General features: G+C 36.5%; 1 long non-coding RNA gene across 1 annotated transcript in view; it reads right to left on the bottom strand.

Annotated features, from left to right (window-relative positions):
* Positions 1 to 16400, bottom strand: part of LOC149134045 (uncharacterized) — a 28901-nt gene that overhangs the window by 8291 nt on the left and 4210 nt on the right. The window contains exon 2 of the long non-coding RNA XR_016243108.1: positions 14414 to 14508. This is a non-coding gene — a long non-coding RNA (uncharacterized LOC149134045). The remainder of the gene's footprint in view (positions 1 to 14413; positions 14509 to 16400) is intronic.

The raw sequence follows: 16400 nt of genomic DNA, 5'->3' as shown, positions 1-16400 counted from the left end.
GGTTCTGTGAATTTTCCGAAACTCCTCTCCCCAACCTTTTGGAAAATTTTTTTAAACAAATCTTTACTTATACTCAGTCTACAGGATATAAGCGATTACTTGGTGAAAGTCTTATTAAAAAGTATCCATTTTTCTGGAAGTTAAGAGGCAACAAAGTCCGTGGGGTATTAAAACTGTAGTTATGCTTTTTTTCAATAAAAGTTAACATTAACTTCCGTTATATTTTCAAAGAATTAACAGATTAACAATTAACGATGTTAACTTTTTGGTTAGTGGATTAATGATTAACAGTGCCCACCTTTGTATATATACATATACAGGGTGCTGTGAATAAACTATTGTCTAAATTACGCAAAACTGAAAATAATACTGACATCTCATTTTAAGAGATATATTTACCAAAATTACATAAAAATATCTTCAAATACTAAAGAGTAAATTTATTCAATAAAATCGCCATTGGCTTCAACCACGGCCTCCAGATGACTTCAGAATCTCCTGCAACTCTTCTGGACAGTCTCCTTCTTTAAGTTGGTGAATGTTGCCATAATCCTTGCCTTCAGTTTATCTTTGGTGTTACAAGGAGTTTTGTTAGTCTCTTGCTCAGCTGTGCCCCACACATAATAATCAAAGGGGTTGCAGTTTGGGAAGTTGGGTAATTTGAGATTTTGGTGGACAGTGTGAACATTTTGTGGGTGACAAAGAATTTTTAGAAATTAAATCTGCATTTACTTATATCTAGGCATGCCTAGAATAAGGATGCATTTTTATCGATTTGACTACTTGCATGAGACATCCCTTTAGCAGACTTGTTTATCCATTGAATATTTTTGTCACAGTCATTGAGATGGTTGTCACGTGTGCTAAAAATAGCAGCCAAATAGGCCTAGACTTTAAATCACACTCCACCACAATTTCTTTTTTTTTTTTTTTGGCATAGAAGTCCCACGTGTAGAATACAAATTTACAAAAATTTTCTGAAAACTCCAAAAACTAAAAAAAGTTATGAGGGGTTATAAGTCGTGCATAATTCTACGGTTTCATATCAAAACATAAGTGCTATTTTCAGGATGTTGACAAAATGTGCAGTCACACACAAAATGACAGCTTTGAAATTGTATTTCTTGACTGGATGAAAATGATCAGACTTTAAACCACTAAAACTTTTTATAAAGATTTTTCTGGAAAAGGTTGAATAGCTCCAGCAATTTAGCTTGGAAAGGTATAGTAATGTGCCAAATTTTAAAATTTCCAATGAACTTTAATTTCTGAAATGCTGGCAGCCAAATAAATTAGGTCCATATTTGCTCCAGTAAAGACATATCATCTGACTCTGCTCTATTGACTTCTTCTTCTCTTTGAGAATACCATACTGCCTTCCTGATGTTGTTCATAGAAATTCGGTTTCAAATTTTCACTTTACAGATGCCTCCAGTCAAGAAAATTGGTCCACAGTACAGCAGTGATTATTTATCGTTTGGATTTATTCCCTCTCCTCAGAACTGTCAATTACCAATGTGCCTTCTTTGCCATCAAACATTGACCAATGAAGCAATGAAACCTTCACGCTTAAAGTATCACTTTGATGCAAAGCATTCTGACAAGGACAAGCCATTGTCATACTTTTTACAACACCCCAGGAAACTAGTAAGCAGGAGAATGACACATTGATTGCATTGCTTTTTTGCTAAGTCTGGGAAGTCTCACACAATTGGAGAAATATCACTTCGCCTGGTTATTGAAGAGGTTTTGTCAACCTTTATGTGCAAAAAACCCTATAATATTATGAGATCCCACTTGGTAATAACACAATATCTTGATGCATCAATTAAATGGCTAACGATGTCAAACAGCTCATTAATATCTTCCAGCATTCTGAATTTTCTATACAAGTGGATGAGTCAACTGTTGTGGACAATCAATGTTTAATGACAGTATATGTTTGGTATTTCAGCAAAGACTTTTGACCTTGTGAGGAAATGCTGTTCACAGAGAAATTGCCGCTTGTTTCAAATGGTGCAACACTCTCAAGTCTTTCCTTTTTGAACATAATATCCCACTCAGTAATATTCTTGCCTGTGTGTCTGATGGAGGCCCTTCAATGATAGGAAGATACAGAAGTTTTTCATCTCTCTTAATGTGTGAAATTTCCTACCAGATACTAACTGTTCATTGTTTGGCACACTAGCAGCATTTAGTGGCAAAAAATAGGAACAGTAGACTGAATATACACTACAGTTAGTTATCAAGACTGAATAAATTGAAGTCCAGTTCCTTGACTGATCAAATTTTCCATCAACTCTGTCTGAGAAATGATGAGGGCTGTACTAAACTTTTACACCATACCGAAGTGCGGTGGTTGTCAAAACTAAACTGTGTTTTACGGTTTGTTGAACTGTTTCATATAATCATATCTTTCTTTGAAGCTACTCAGCTATCCACTTCATTGATGGCTGCAAGGTGTGATATTATTTTTTGTTTGTGATATATTCACAAAATTAAATGATTTGAATAGGTTATTATAAGGAACCAGAAAAACTCTCGTTGATTGTAAATCATTCATCACTACCTTCATGTCAAAATTGGTGTTGTATAAAACTAACATTTCTAAATGTCAATTCCATCAGTTTCCACAACTTGATTCTTTGAAAGATGAATTGGCTGATGAGGATTTAACTACATATTGCAACTATTTACAATTATTGCATGATGACATATTGGAGCAATTTCAAGATGTTATTGCGCTGAATATTCCAAATTGGTATAGCAATCCATTTGAGGTTGATGCAGTAAATTGTGAGGATGACGTTCAGGAGGAATTGATAGAATTACAAAATGACAATGACACCACAATGCGATATCGCCGCAATGGCAAAGAAAGTTTGTGGTACCATCGAAGCATATTGAATTCCTACCCAAATCTGTGGAAACATCTGAAATTACTTTTGCTTGCCTTCCCTACTGCATATCTGGTTGAATCTGGTTTTAGCCATGTTGGAACTTTACTTTCCCATAAAAGAATTGGACTGGATGTGACATAATGAGGAGACTCGCAGCAAAAATCGATAAGTTTGAAACTGCATGTGTCTGCACTAGCTGCATTGCACCAGACACATGGTTCTCATTAAAAAGTTGTATTCTTTTCCTATATAATACAATCATTAATTATTTTTGCATTGGTAGTTCTGATCAATGGTTCATTTGGGGAAAATAAAAATCAGTGTAAAAGAAAGCGCAAGTTTACCGAAGTTAATCTGTCAGCATAATATAGAGTTAACATTAGAATTTTATTCACACTAATGGCAAAACTAAACACACAAGGAGGGATTTGTAAACAACAGCATATTTAGTTCAAATGGCACTAACTGGGCAACAAGTCTACAATATAGTGTATGTCAAATGATACAAGGGGTGTTCTCCTAGGGGATTTAGTGTTGGGGATGTCAGAGTTTTTTTTTACATAGGTGGGTGATGGAGCATTTTTTGCTTGATAGGTGGACAATATTGCAATTTGGTGCAAAGAATTTGGGAAACACTGGTCTAACCCATGCAAGCATGGAAAACTAGACATCAATGATATCTGATGATATACTTGAGTGTGTGTGACTTAATATACTCAATTTTAATATATTTAATATATCATTTGATATACACAATTTTATAAAAAGCTATTAATAGTTTCATGCTGTAGATATACAATGATTTGACAGATTTATATAACATGTCATGTATCTCCAAGCAACCCTTCAAGCTCAGATGTATCTAAAAACAAGAATATTGGTCTAAGAGAAAACATGAGAAAAAACGAGAAGAAAAATATGAAGAAGTTTAATGCAAAAAGTTGAATGAGAAGAAAGAAAAAATAACATAATTTCATTCCCTTTATCTGTAGAAATCATAAGTAATCTAGTTGATATAAAATAACATAACAGAGAGGAGATATCTCTGATCTTGTAGGCCTCTGTATATTAGGTACTTTGAGATCTAAGTTTCCAACCCATGATATTAGGTTATACCATGATGATGGTTTGGGTATATCTCACAACTGTGATGGACAGACACTTGGTAAATTTATGAAAAAACTCAGACATATCTTTTGTCAGGCCTCAAAATTACTTTATCTACGAAATCTGTCTAACGTTGATTTCTTAGATTTTTACCTAGACATAAACTCATGATATTATAAACCCTATCATAAACTGAATGAGAAGCTCACATACATATGTAAACAGTCCTGTTATCCCACTATAGTATTTAAAATCCTGATAGCCAACATCAGTAGTAGGATATCTAATCTATCCTCTTCAAATGCAGTATTTGACAAAGCAGCCCCCTACTATAACAATGTCCAAGCTAACAGCAGCTTCAAAGATAAGATATCATATAACTCTTTAGTTAAAAATATGAAGCCTAAAAATAGACTAAGGAAATTAATATGGTTCACCCTCTTTTTCTCTTAAATGTTGAAAATAACGTAGGCAAGAAATTCCTGGCATTATTAAATAAGCATTTCCCAGTAAACAGGAAGATTTTTAATAGTCATCCGATAAAAGTTTCATACAGCTGTTGCCCTAATAAGAAGGACATTATTACTTGTAAGTCACACCAAGAGTCCACTCCCAGTTGTAATTGTCAAGATCCTGAAGTTTGTCTGCTTCATCAGGCTTGTTTGATAAACATAGTTGTTTATGATGCCAAAGTTACAGCATGCTCCAAGACAATGTAATCAAGAAGCAAAATTAAGGCAATTTATGAGAAGGCAATTTTAAAAGCTGTTATGCAAACCATCAAATTCATAAAAATAACATCACTAAGTTGGTTAGCCATGGATCCAAAGACCAATTACACACCACATATAATCAAGTGAAGAAATCTATGTCATATATAAATGGATCAAACAGATGCATGGTATGCACAGCCGAAAGATTACATATTCTTTTTAAATCCAAAAAAGATTGCATATTCTTTTTAAATCCACACTGTTTAATTCCAGGTCCAAAATTTTTAGCAAAAGCAAGCACATGGACAAGTTTCTTTTGTCAAACTGGAGGACACTTCCCTCTCTGAATTGAGTAGTTATCTCACAGACTTTGGCCTTGTCTCCTTTATATTATTTACACCAATTAGATAAATTATTTCTACATACAAAGAGGACAAAGATCTTGTTTTTGTTTTTTTTTTCTTTCTTCTCATTCCACTTTTTGCATCAACCTTCTTCATGTTTTTCTTCTCATTTTTCTCATAGACCAGCGTCTTGGTTTTCAAAGAGGACTAACATTATGCACTGAGCTTGAAGGCTTCTTTGAAGACACATAGCATGTTATATAAATCTGCCAAATTATTGTATCTCTACAGCATGAAACTATTACTAGCTCTTATTTAAATTGTGTATATCAAATGATATTTGTCTCTTACTGGATATAATACTTTTTTGCTGATCCTACCTATAATGGAACAGTAAACTACATACACACACATTTCATGTTGTTCAGGGTACTTCAAGTGAAGGCTTCTAACTTATCACATTGCATATGTTATGTCTCAACACTACTGCTATCTAGCACTTTCGGATAATCTCTACTCAACCGCTACACAACTGCTACTCGACTGCTACTCAACACCTACTCAACTCACCTACCATGGCCAGACTACCTTTATTTATATGTCTTGGGTGATCCTACTTCTTCGCTTGGGGCATCGACACAACACCTCCCCCTTTTGAGTTTTTTTTTTTCTCTTTCAAAAAAAAAAAAAAAACGAATTTATCAATTTCGTTTCCTTGGTTAGAAACTGGCATATCTTTTTCTCTTAGCATTTATTTCAATCATTTCTGTAGGTTTTCTCTTCCTACTCGACCTACATGTCAGTTCCGCTTTCGCTTGTGGTTCTGGGACCTTGAACAGATCATACCATATATCCATTTGTTCCTCTTGCCTCTCTTGGTTTTTGGCATACCTTTTTTTTAATTGGTTTAAATGCCTTCTGTGTTCATATTTCGGTCCTTTTACTGTGTACATCACGTTACCCAGACGTCCTGTTATACTTCCTTGTTCCCAGTCCTGTTTTCCGTTACTATACACTCTAAAATACACTTTGTCACCTGTGTTAAAAAATTTCGTTTTTCTTTCCGAATTTTCTATTTTCTGTTTCCTGCTCGGCAACCATTTTTCAAATATAGAACGAATTTTTCTGGAAAACATCAAATCTGCAGGTGACCTACCCGACTCTGCATTTGGATTCGGTGTTATTCTATACACCTGCAAAAACTTTGTCATATTTGTATCTTCAAAGGTTTCCCGTCTGGTCTTCCTTAAAGCTCTCTTGAATGTGTCAACAAATCTTTCTGCTAACCCATTTGACCTTGTGTGGTATGGTGGAGTTACCACATGCTTCATCTGAACCGACTTACAGAATCTTTTGAACTCCTTTGCTGTGAATTGTGTCCCATTATCTGACACGATCGTATCTAGCACTCCATACCAAGCGAACAGTTCTTCCAAGAAGTCAATCGTCACACTTGTGGTTGGCCTTGAACATTTACACACTTCAGGCCATTTGGAATAGCTATCCACCATAATGATATAATAGGAGCCATTTAATGGTCCTGCGAAATCCACATGTAGTCTAGACCATGCCGAATCTGTTTTTGGCCAAGGCTGTATCTGCACTGGGGGCGCCCTTGTTGCCATCGCGCATCCCCTACACTGTTGTACCAGTCTCTCAATTTGCTTGTCCATATTTGGCCAATAAACGTAACTTCTCATAAGGCTCTTCATCCAGACAATCCCCGGATGTCCAACATGAAAATCTTTTAATACTCTGTTTTGCAGTATTTCAGGTATTACCACACTTTGTGCGTATAATAATACCTCATCACATACTGAATAGTACTTTGAACGCTCCTTTATGTTTTTTCTGTTACACAACATATTTTTAATCTTATTTATAAACCTATCATTTTCCGATTTCAATTTAATTTCTTCCAGCATTACCGGCAAATCACATACTACATTGCACAAAATGTTCTTCAGTTCCTTTTCTAGTTTTAACGATGCAATCACTGTGTCTTCAAAAGGTTCCTCGTATTTTGGAATCAGCTTAGACAACCCATCTGCGTGTCCCATTTTCATTGATGGCAAAAACTCCATCTGAAAATCGTAGTTCAACAGAGTAGTTCCCCAGCGCTGTAAGCGGTTTGCTGAGTGTGTGGGGATACCCTTTTACGAACCGAAAATAGACAATAACAGTCGGTGGTCCGTTTGCAGTGTAAACTTCCTCCCATGTAAGAATTTATGGAATTTTTTAATTGCGAAGATTAATGATAATGCCTCTTTTTCAATCTGGCTGTAGTTTCTTTCCGCTGGTAACAGAACTCTCGATGCATGTGCAATAGCTTTGATTTTACCATCATTAAATTTATACAATATCACTGCTCCTATGCCATATTCACTGGCGTCCGATGCCACAATTATTTTCAATTTTGGGTTGAAATGAGTTAGTGATAACTCTGAAGTTAACCGCTTTTTTAGTTTTAGATTTTAGTTTTTTAGATTTCTGACATTTGTTTGTCCAGCTCCATTTCGAGTCCTTCTTTAGTAATTTGTTGTACATTTTAGGTATGTACAACTGGTAATAACTTACCAACCCTAAAAATGCTTGTAGTGTTGTTTTGTTAGTGGGAGCAGGCATTTTTTGTATCACGTCAATCCTAGAAGGGTCTGGTTTTTGTCCGTTTTCATCGATCACCTGTCATAAGTACTTTATTTTGGTAAAAAAATTCACATTTATCCTCCCTTACTTTAAATCCATGAAACTTATTCGTTTGAAAACCTCTTCTATATGTTCACTATGCTGGTCCCTTGATTCACTTTTAATCAATATGTCATCCAGGTATAGGACCGCGAACTCACAATCTGCCAGCATAATATCCATTACTTACTGAAATATTGCTGGTGCAACCTTCACCCCAAATGGCAGTCTTTTGAAACGGTACAGACCTTTATGAGTATTAATTGTCAATACTTTAGCACATTCTTCATCTACCTGTAATTGGAGGTAGGCCTCAGACAAATCCAGCTTGGAAAAATTTTTCCCACCATTGCACTTGGCAAATACTTCCTCTGGATTTGGCAGCGGATAATTATACTTTTTTAAACAGTCATTCAGCCCAGTTGACAAGTCCGTACATACTCTTACCTTGTTATTCTTCTTTTTTATATATACTGTAGGAGCTGCCCACTCCGAGTAATCCACTTTTTCAATTACTTCCAGGTCTTCCAATAATTTTAATTCCTTCTCAACTTGATTCAACACTGCAAATGGTACATTCCTTTTTGGTTTAAACACTGGCACCGCATTTTCTTTTAACTGAAACTTTACTTTAATTTTTTCACATATACCAAGCTCTTTTGAAAAAATATCCGGGTACATCCTTTTAATTTCATTTTTTCCGATGCTTTTTCTGACACGGGCTGTGATGCATTCACCTTGTTACACAATGTATTCAGTGATAGATTCCACAGGTCGAATCCTTCCATTAAATCTGTCCCAAACAGATTCATTGTATTTTTAATATCATTAGTTTACATTTCCATGTCCTGTTTTTGAGTTTTATTTCTGTTGAGGTTTCACCCAAGAATCGAACTCATTCTCCTGACACACCATGGGCTATCCTAGTAGTCTTTTTATATAATGGCCTGCCTATTTTACTCCATGTTGCCGTATTTATTACCGATGCGTCTGATCTGGTATGTAATTGCATTTTGGTCTGAAACCCATTTATTTCTACCGACACAAATTTTCGATTTTGTCTGGTATAGTTTACTTTTGTTGAGTAAACTCTCTTTTGTTTTACCGTTTTCTTTGACTGGCATATAGTCTGTATATGCCAAGTTTTACCACACTTAGAACAGGTTTTATCTTTAAAGGGGCAATCTTTCCTCAAATGTCGCTCTCCGCAACCACAGCACCGTTTTGAATTTAATTTTTTCCTTCTTTGTATACTTTCTTTACACATTTGTACATTATTATTCTTGTCTTCTATTCTCCTTGTATCATCTCAAAGGTTTATTATTTGTTGGCATTCTTCAGCCACTTTCTGCAAAGTGAGTTTCTCATCTTGGTTCAACTTTGACAATATTCTTTTTCTAATTTCCATGTTTTCCGTTGCCACAAGCCCTTTAACGAATATTAAACACTTGAACATATCTGGCATTAATTCTTCCAACTTGAACCTTTCGCAAGCCTTGTTAACCACACCAGCATATATCACAAAATCATCGGACTCGTTTTTCTTTAAGTTTAAACATTCCCATCGAATGTTAAACAGCGAACTTTTCTCGCTAAAAATATGCATAAAAATATTTATCGTTTCCTCAAAACACAATTCCGCTGGCTTTCTTGGCAAAATAAAGTTACAAAAACTTTTGTGTTCCGGAGTAGCAAGCTTTCGCAAAAGGAGCCTTACCTTCCTTTCACTAGACCATCCCTTGCATTCCTCTCAGAATATGTCTTTGTATTGTCTGTAATATGCAGCAAAAGTAGTTCCTTCATCCAGATTGTAGTGAAATTCTTCGATGGAATTTGCAACACCATCTGCTGAAAATGATTCTGTCGTATTTCTCGACTGCAGTAACAAGTCTGTTAACTTCTGTAGTTGCTGCTGCTGCTGCTCTTGTTGTTTCACTACTGCTTTCGGTAACTCTTCCATTTTTGATGCTATTAGAAACCTCGTCGCCACTGTTATATTGCAATACTACACAGTGGTTGTGTGAGCTGCGAATCCTCGTAGCCACTGTTGTGTCTCAATGCTACTGCTATCTAGCACTTTCGGATGATCTCTACACAACTGCTACTCGACTGCTACTCAACTCACCTACCATGGCCAGACTACCTTTATTTATATGTCTTGGGTGATCCTACTTCTTCGCTTGGGGGCGTTGACACAACAGCATATATAACTTTGTCATCAAAATGAGTTTTACAGACACCGTCTTTTTCTGCAACTAGCTCTTCTAAGCCAAGAGCAATAACTCGTATTGACCTTTCTGAGAGACACTCAAATAATTCAAAATCAACATTTGGGTCTCGTATATTCAGTTCCAGCTGCTAGTTCCAGCAATGCATCATACATTTCCATGTAGAAGGTATCAACAGAACAATGCCAAGAAATTGAAAATCTCCAAAACTCCAAACATCAATAAATACAATGTTCTTGAAACTACTGTTTAAAGCAGTGGTTCCCAAAGTGGGCGGAACTCCCCCCCCCCCCCGAGGGGTGGATTGAAAGATCCAGGGGGCATTGAAGAAAAATGGGGTGATAATGAGGTGACCAAAACCAGGCAATGAATGTAAAAAAAAACAAAAAACAAAGAAAATAAAAGATTAATTAGGTTAAGATTTATTCGTGAAATAAATGTCTTGAATTTGCTGCAGAAAATGGTCTATGTCTGTAATGGTGAGTGAGGAATGTGGCCTTGGAACCAAGTAGGCAGCAGCCTGAAAAAGTTCGGGAACCACTGGTTTAAAGTAAAGTTATATATAGAACAGAAGTAATAGCTATTGATTTAGTAAGTCTTTCAAAATCTCATGCCTTTGGTTGAAAGCTTGAAATCTGCTCACTACTTCTGATCCTCATCAATATATATATATATATATATATATATATATATATAAGATGTGTGTATGTGTGTGGATGGGTGAGAGACAGGCTATTTACTTGATTCCACTTAAAATCAATATTTCCCATCCAATTTTCATTCACACTTGACACATACACCACTTATGTTCCACAGATTGCACTAGACTCTTCAGATTTTTCACTTATGGAGTAATATGGCTTCTGCGGTCAAAAAACTTCCTCACCATTCCTGCATTATGGTGGCTATTGTGGACTGGACAAGGGAGGTAACTCCTTGCGAAGTAAGATTCAGAAATTGATCGTTTCCCTTACATTTATATACCTATGTAAACGTTGACACACCCACTATCCTTGCCATTTACAATGGAGGGCTTCTTCTCTTTGAAGACTTGGTTATAGCAATTGGACGCTTATTCTCTCAATACTCCAGACAGAAATGAAAACGCCTGTCCTAATCGCCTCGTTTTCAGAGAAACATCTTGCCACATCCACAAACTCAAACAGTATATTGCTGACAACAAGCCCCTTCTGAATTCTGATCAAGCTGACATATACAATTTTGTTCTCGGAAACATCTACACACACATTGGCAGAATCATCTTCGTAGATGCACCTGGTGGAACGAGAAAAAAACATTCCTCCTGAATCTTTTTCGTGCAAAGTGGCCTAATGGTGACCTTGCTATTGCTGTTGCCTACTCAGGAATAGCCTTAACTCTTCTTGATGGCAGATGAACAGCACACTCTACCTTCAAATTACCTTTCAATGTAACACATCAAGAAAATCCAACATGCCTCATAATTCATTCCTTGACTGAAGTGACAATTTTGAAAAAGTGCAAACTCATTGTTTGAGATGAAGCAACTATGTCCCATAAATGTTTCCTACAAGCACCTGATAACACAATGAGAGGCCTTAGATCGAATAACAACATCCTTGGAGGTGTGACTCTACTTCTTGCAGGACATTTTCAACAAACTCTGCCTATTATACACAAAGGAACACCCACTAATGAACTTAATGCCTGTCTTAAAAAATCCCTTTTTTGGTTTCATGTTCATTTGAAACAACTCACAATCAACCCAGTTTTCAGAAATGCTCCTTAAAATTGGCAATGGACAAGTTACGTCCAACGACAACTGATATCTTGACACTACCACCATTGGCCACACTGTCTTCAGCCCTGATGACTTATGTTCTACCGTTTACCCAAATCTTACAATGGAATATATAAAACCAGATTGGCTTTGTGACAGGGCTCTTCTTGCACCTACAAATGCAGCTGTCAACATAATTTACTCAGTCAGCTATCTTCTCAAGAACATTATTATAGATCAGTTGACACCATTACCGACCTCGATCAGGTTACACACTTTCCAACAGAATTTCTCAACTCCCAAGATCCTTCAGGACTCCCTCCCCATGAACTTCACTTAAAAGTTGGTTACCCTGTCATCCTCCTACACATTCTAAACGCACCCACACTATGCAATGGAACTCATCTTGTGGTCAAACAAATGATGGACCATGGTACTGAAGCCTAAATTATCATGGGACACAGCAAAAATGATACCATTTTCATTCTGAAAATTCTGCTAACCCCAACAGACTGCTCCTTCCCTATGCAGAAACTTCAGTTCCCTCTCAAACTCAGCTTTACCATGACAATTAACAAAACACAAGGTCAGTTGCTGAAAGTTGTCGGATTGGACCTTCGAATGTCATGCTTTTCACATGGATGGTTCTATGTCGGTTGTTCCAGAGTTGGGCATCCAAACAACTTATTCATCTATGCTCCTGAAGGAAAAGCCAAAAAATGTCATCTACAAAGCAGCCCTACAGTAGTCTTTCCTCTACTGCAATCTTCACATCTACGCCAAACTGTAGCCATTAGCAATCAGATTTCCTGCAAGTATTTCATTGATATTTTGTTTCATTTTCCTGATTGCTGTTAACAGTACATTACCTTCACTGATCCTTCTTACTTCTTGCATGCTGTTTGCTCATAAGCATGCAATGGCCCTTCTTACTTCACACATGCTGTTTGCTCTTAAGCATGCTCTGACATTTATTTTTGTATATACCATTATTCTATTTGTGTGTTTGCTATAAATGTTTGCTTTTCTTTATCATACATGACTTTCATTGAAAAAAGCTTCAATGCAGTTGTATCAAGCATTATGAGAAAAATAACTACATGATACAAAATGCTTCAGATAAGATATAGCATCCCTAATGCCTACTGAAATAGCAATCTCATTTCATGGCCTTTCATTTATTACTAACAGCCACATTTGTGTTCAAAAAGCTTTATTCATTGCCTAAGTTGCTTAATACCATATCATAAGCTGCTAATGAAAATGGTAATTATACATTTTATGTTTATCAATTTGAAACGACTTCTAGCTGTGGGCTAATTCAACTTAAACTGTCCACAGGAGTGCACCATTATAATATATATATATATATATATATATATATATATATATGGTTCAAAATTGTACAAAAAACAAAATACAAAAACAGGTGTAGAAGCATACTGGCATTTAGGTTACAGAAACACAAACTGACTGAAAATATATCAGTCAAAGATAGAATAATTGCTGAAATTTTAACAAAGGAGAAAGACCATTCTTGCTTTGCCCTTTTCCTTTCCCATGAAGTAGTGGTTGCTATTCCAAAACTTCTAAGAACTAATAGCTTTTATATACATACACAGATGCACAAGAATTGAGCTACAGCTTTCTTGTCATTTATTCAGAGATAGTGGATCCATGACAGCATTAACCAGTTTCTACTTCTATGCAATTGTAATTTTGTCTTTTTGTTTATAATTAAGATTAAAAGATGTTGAAATAATGCCTGCAGTGGTATACATGAATGTATCATGTTCATCATTGTATTCACTTACAAATTGTTATCAGGGAGCTTCATAACATCAAATATGTAAGCATTGAGGAGGGAAAAACAAGTTATATGAGGGATTATATTACAACAAAAAAAAAATCACTGATTCCAAAAATTACTAACATTAAAATTAGAGGCCTTGTCAGCAAACTGAAAGAAATATCACAAAAGAAACCTCTTGTGGTCTGAAGTACCATCCTGAAAATAAAAGATAATATTTTTAAAAATCCAGAGTAGCATTACAAACTCCAGATGCCATTTTCTTTCACCTCATTTCAGAAGTCCCTTTTGCCCCACCTTCAATCAGCTAACACTCAAAGAGAATTATTAATCAGCAACTCCATTTCAACCTCTTTTGAAAACTGTTGAAGAATTTGCTATTCAGACAATACCTACAAGAACAGATGGCTAAAAAGAATTTGAGATACATAACAGTGGTGTTAATAATCCAGATGGAATTCTAAAATGTTTATCTCTGTCATCTCTTGAGAACCTTTGCCAAAGTTTTCACTGGCTTGCTGGTGGAACATTTGTTAGCTGTCCTGATTTGTTCTGCCAGATGCATAACATTTATAGCAGTATCCATGGAAAAGTACTACCCTAAGTCCAAATGTTTATACATAGAAAACTGAAAGGACACATACATAATTTCCTTGGAAAACCTTGATGAGATTTTCACTGTCTGCAAACTGAATTACTATGCATCTGAAGTCAACATAGATTTTCAGTTGGCTTTCATTTGTGTTTAGTGCTAGTATCGGTGCCCACACTTGTTTCTGTTACTCTGTCAATTGATATGTGACAAAAAATCAGAATCTTGGGCTGGTGGACCAGTATTATAGCATTAAAGAGTTTTATTTATCTTACCATGTAGTGAATGCTCTTATATCTGTTCTACCTCTTGATCTTCCAGATGCTTTTCCTCAACTGAAGGAAAATTGCCATATAAGCTGCAGCCACTTCTAAAATAGAAAGTTTAAGTCTTTGGTCAAAAAAGTTATTGTAAACAATACAGGTGACCGTTATTCACCCTTATTGCTTGGAATATGTACTATATAACTGTAGAAGAGTGGATTGCACAAATAATTATACTGAAGCCTAGCCAGATATTTTGGTTCCATTTTTAGATAATATCTAGCTATTTATTCTGTGTTGGGTGCTATATGTAAAGAACAGCTCACATAACTAGTCTTTGGCATGGTGTTGCCATCAAGCAAAATAACATTAAAACCATAATTTCCCCCCAAAAGAATTCGAGCTGTTAATAGAAATATTTTGGATTATCTTTGAAGTGTTGTACATATCATCATCATCTTTTAATTTCCATCTTCCATGCTGTCATTGCTTGGGTGGTTTGATAAAATCTGATGGATCTGAGGACTGCATCATGCTCCAATGTCTACTTTTGTATGGTTTCTATAGCTGGATGCCCTTTTTAATGCCAACCCATTTACAAAGTGTATTGGGTATTTTTTCATTGTACCAGCACTAGTGATGTGACTATGTAAGACTTCCTTTGACAGAGTGGAACTACAGGAGAGAGGGCGGCAGCTTTATACTAGATGATGAAAATTTAAAGGATGAAGAAAGGGATCAGGATACTGTAGTTAGGCAAGTGATGAAGAGATCAGTGATAAAGAGATAACTTTATAAGGAAATAATACAAAAGGCTCAGTTGTGTAATATACAAATTATGCCTCCAGAACTTCAGTTTCAACAAGATGAGTAGGTTTTCTCAGGCACTACACATTGCCAATCTTTTGTCAACTCCTTCATGAAATGCAAAGTTCTGAGATCAGCCTTCATTACTTTGTCCCATGACTTCTTGGGTATCACTTTTCTACAAGTTCCACACTTCTTAAACAACCTAAAGTGTCTGCTCACACGTCTAAGCGACAATGGACTCAGATGTCGCCGTGAAAAGTGCCAGTTTGCACTACCCAGTGTAGAATACCTTGGACACATTTTGTCGGCTGAAGGGATCACTAAGGGATCCAAAGTCGAAGCAGTCTTAAAGATGCCATCTCCAATGAACGAATCAAGCTTGATTCGTTCATTGGAGATGGCATCTTTAAGACTGCTTCGACTTTGGATCCCTTAGTGATCCCTTCAGCCGACAAAATGTGTCCAAGGTATTCTACACTGGGTAGTGCAAACTGGCACTTTTCACGGCGACATCTGAGTCCATTGTCGCTTAGACGTGTGAGCAGACACTTTAGGTTGTTTAAGTGACTGTTTGCATCTTTCCCACTGACAAGCATGTCATCCTGGAAGACGGCCACTCCAGGTAGATCATGGGTCAGGTTTTCCATGATCTCCTGAAAGTAACCAGGTGCTGACTTGATTCCGAAAGGGAGTCGTTGTTGCAGGAGTACTCCACGGTGAGTGCTGAGTGCGAGTCTGCGTTGACTTTCTGGAGCCAGCTTGATCTGATTATAGGCATCAGCAAGGTCTATCTTTGTATATCTGAATCCACCTCCGAGTTTCTGCATCAGTTCAGCAGGGAGTGGCATTGGATGACGGTGATCAGCAAGTTGGTCATTAATTCCCACAGAGTAGTCACCACAAATCCGTAGTTTGGGCTTCAGGTTGCTTGAAGCGTGTGCTTTACGAATCGGTACCACTGGCGTTCCGTATTCATTGAATTGAACAGGCTTCCAGATTCCCTTGGCGATGCCTTCTTCGTAACCTTTGGCCAGGTCATCACGAAGAGCAAATGGGACCGGACGTGCCTTGTGAAAGACTGGTGTTGCGTCCGATTTGAACTTCACTTCCAGTTCAAAGTTCTTGAGACATCCCAATTCTTGTTTGAAAAGATCTGGAAATTCATCACACATGTTGTTACAATCTTGCT

This window comes from Octopus bimaculoides, chromosome 9, assembly GCF_046866305.1.
Source record: "Octopus bimaculoides isolate indiv1 chromosome 9, ASM4686630v1, whole genome shotgun sequence".
In the NCBI taxonomy this organism is placed as follows: Eukaryota; Metazoa; Mollusca; class Cephalopoda; order Octopoda; family Octopodidae; genus Octopus; species Octopus bimaculoides.
This window is presented reverse-complemented; position numbering and strand designations above follow the sequence as displayed.